This window comes from Emiliania huxleyi (assembly GCF_000372725.1).
Source record: "Emiliania huxleyi CCMP1516 unplaced genomic scaffold EMIHUscaffold_5, whole genome shotgun sequence".
NCBI lineage: Eukaryota > Haptophyta > Isochrysidales > Noelaerhabdaceae > Emiliania > Emiliania huxleyi.
Window position 1 is genome coordinate 586,578 of NW_005198244.1, and position 2,395 is coordinate 588,972.

The following is a 2,395-nucleotide window of genomic DNA, read 5'->3' on the forward strand; positions in this document are numbered from 1 at the left end:
CCGGAGGCAGAGGTGGCGGCGGTGGAGGCGGAGGCGGCAGAGGTGGCGGCGGCGGTGGCAGAGGCGGTGGCAGAGGAGGCGGCGGCGGAGGGAGAGGAGGCGGCGGCAGAGGCAGAGGAGGCGGCGGCAGAGGGAGAGGAGGCGGCGGCAGAGGCAGCGGAGGCGGCGGCAGAGGCAGCGGAGGCGGCGGCGGCGGCGTGCGGCAGCCTCGCTGCTGCGCGCTTCCTCATCGCCCTCGATGTCGGCGGGCGGGAGGCGGTGTCGGCGGCAGAGGCGGCGGAGGCGAGGCGTGAGGCAGAGGCGGCGCCGGTGCGCTGGCTGGCGCGGCTGCTGCTGCAGGCAGAGGCCAGGATAAGAGAGAGAGAGAGAGAGCCGAGCGAGAGCCAAGGGACGGCCGAGGGATGGCCGAGGGATGGCCGAGAGATGGCCGAGAGATGGCCGAGCGAGAGCCGAGGGATGGCCGAGGGACGGCCGAGGGACGGCCGAGGGACGGCCGAGACATGGCCGAGGCGGCATGGCTGAGATGCAGCCGAGACATGGCCGAGGGATGGCCCACCTAGTGCTGCTGCTGCAGGCGGAGGCCGAGGCACCCGCTGGGTTGAGGCTCCTTGGGGTCGACGGCGGCGGCGGCACCGGCACCGGCGGCGGCACCGGCGTCGGCGTCGGAGGCGGTGAGGGAGGCGGCGACGGCGGCGGCGGCGGCGGCGACGGCGGCGACGGCGGCGACGGCGGCGACGGGTCCGGCACGGCAGGATGGGTGCAGTGGCGGCGGAGTGTCAAGGCTGCGACTGGCGCTGCGGAGCTGAAGACTGCGATGAGGCAGCTGGGGGACGCGGCGCCGCTTTGCTCGGCGCTGTCTTCTTTCCAACGGCCCGCCGTTCACGGCTTGTGAGAGTGTGCGCAGGTGCCGGCAGCAGAGGGCCGCGCGGGCCGGGTTTGGCGTTCGAGTTGGTGGGGGCGAGGCTCGAGGAGGGCGTCGCGCTGTGAACAGCGTCTCTTCACTGCCCCGCTGTGAGAGTAGGTGGGCGAGGCTCGAGGAGAGCGTCACGCTGCCCCAGCTGGCGCTGCGCTTGCTCGAGCTCGAGGCGGCGGTTTGGCCGCGGCACGGGGTCGTCGCCGGCATGCCTCTTGAGGCCGCCGTTCAGGCGTGTGCTGTACTCTCGGGTAATCTCGGGTAATGTTGGGTAGTCTCGGGTACTCTCGGGTACTCTCGGGTACTCTCGCGTACTCTCGGGTACTCTCGGGCCGCCGTCCAGGAGAGCGACGGCTCCAACCGCGAGTGGGTGCGCGCGGGCATCGTGTCGGTGTGGCGCGACGGCTCCTTCCGCGTACGCGTTCGCTTTGAGAGCCGGTCCGAGAGGGGCGAGTGGCTGGAGGACTACGCGAACCCCACCAGCAAGCAAGGCCGCAAGGAGCGGGGGGCGGAGTGGCGCTGGCCGCAGCCGCCGCCGGAGCAGCGCGGCCGCCGCTCCCGCGCCGCCGGCGCCGCTGCCAGCGCCGCCGGCGCAGTGAATGCCGGCGGCGAGCCGCGGGGGAGGCGAGCAGCCGCCGTCGCTGCGGCGGCGCGTCGGTCGTTCGTGGACGGGCGAGGCGCGGTGAGCAGCGAGGAGGAGGAGGAGGACGAGGACGTGGGGGAGGGGGAGGGGGTGTCGGACAGCGAGGGCGGAGCGGCGCCGGCGGAGGAGGACGCGCCGCCCGCGCTGGGCGAGCACGTGCAGGAGCGAGATTACCCGAGAGTACCCGAGATTACCCGAGATTGCCCGCGCTGGGCGAGCACGTGCAGGAGCGAGAGGACCCGAGATGACCCGAGATTACCCGAGATTGCCCGCGCTGGGCGAGCACGTGCAGGTGCGGCGCGACATCTCGGCTTCGAGTGTGGGTGTACCTCGGCCACGCGGCTCGCCACGCGGCTCGTCAGCCCATTCCTGTAATCTCGGGTAATCTCGGGTAATCTCGGGTAATCTCGGCCACGCGGCTCGCCAGCCCATTCCTGTAATCTCGGGTAATCTCGGGCAATCTCGGGTAATCTCGGCCACGCGGCTCGCCAGCCCATTCCTGCCGCACGGCCAGGTGTTGCACCGGGAGGGGCGCAAGCGCCGGCGGGTCGCGGCGGAGGTCGTGAGGCTGCAGCCTCCTTCAGCGCGGACTCCGAATGTACGTGACGAATTAGGTGGGTCGCGGCGGAGGTTGTGAGGCTCTACCGCGGCGGCGCCTTCGAGGCGCAGCCCTTGCCCGCGCCAGAGGGCGGGGTCCCGCCGGGCGCAAAGGCGGCGCACTCTGGCCCGCGCGTGGCGTGTGGGACGAGAGGAAGATGCTCACGCGCGCCCCGCTGTGAGCAGGCGAAGCACTCGCTCGACGACTACCTCGGCACCTGGCGCCGCTGACCGCGCCTCGC